The sequence below is a fragment of the Olea europaea genome, chromosome 18, assembly GCF_002742605.1.
Source record: "Olea europaea var. sylvestris chromosome 18, O_europaea_v1, whole genome shotgun sequence".
Lineage (NCBI taxonomy): Eukaryota > Viridiplantae > Streptophyta > Magnoliopsida > Lamiales > Oleaceae > Olea > Olea europaea.
Window position 1 is genome coordinate 6,818,903 of NC_036254.1, and position 701 is coordinate 6,819,603.

A 701-nucleotide genomic window follows, 5' to 3' on the forward strand; every position below is an offset into this window, starting at 1 on the left:
GGGGGGGCTGGGCTGGGCTGTAGTCCCCCCAAGGCCCAAAAAATTTATTTTTTTAAATGCATTTTTCTTTTTTCTTTTTTCTTTTTTTTTTTTTGAAAAAACAGTTTTTTTGTGTGTAAATTTTTTTTTTCACGTATCAACCCGCCTTAAAATTTTGTAGTCCAGTTTTGGATCTAATCCTGGATCCGTCCCTGCTCTCAATCTCAAAATTTAAATTGTACACCTCTTAGTGTAGTATTGGACACCAGTAAGTTGCTCAAACACTGGAGGTGGCTGTGATTGTTAAGGTTAGTTATGCGGTTGCATTGTTCCCACTTTGAGCCATTCTTCAAGATTTCTAGCTTCGAAATTTTTTCAATTCACGATTTTGTGAGTTTAAGCTTAGAAATGGTTTACGCTACAAGCTTCTTAGAGAGTGACAGTGCAACACATAAAATTTATGTTCTTCGTAAAAAAGAACTAGAATTTTATTTTGTTGTATACATTTACATCTAGAATATAAACACATCTGCTTTAACAGAGTAACAATTTAGACGATGATTGATCCAAAATGCCTGAATATACATATACTGAAAATTGAGAATGCAAAATGGCTTATAATAAGAGTAAAGCTAACTTTTCAACATTATCCAAGTTGTGTCGAATGACTCAATGTATACTTGGGGCAGAGGTTAGACTTTGTCTACTCCGCCATGACAATA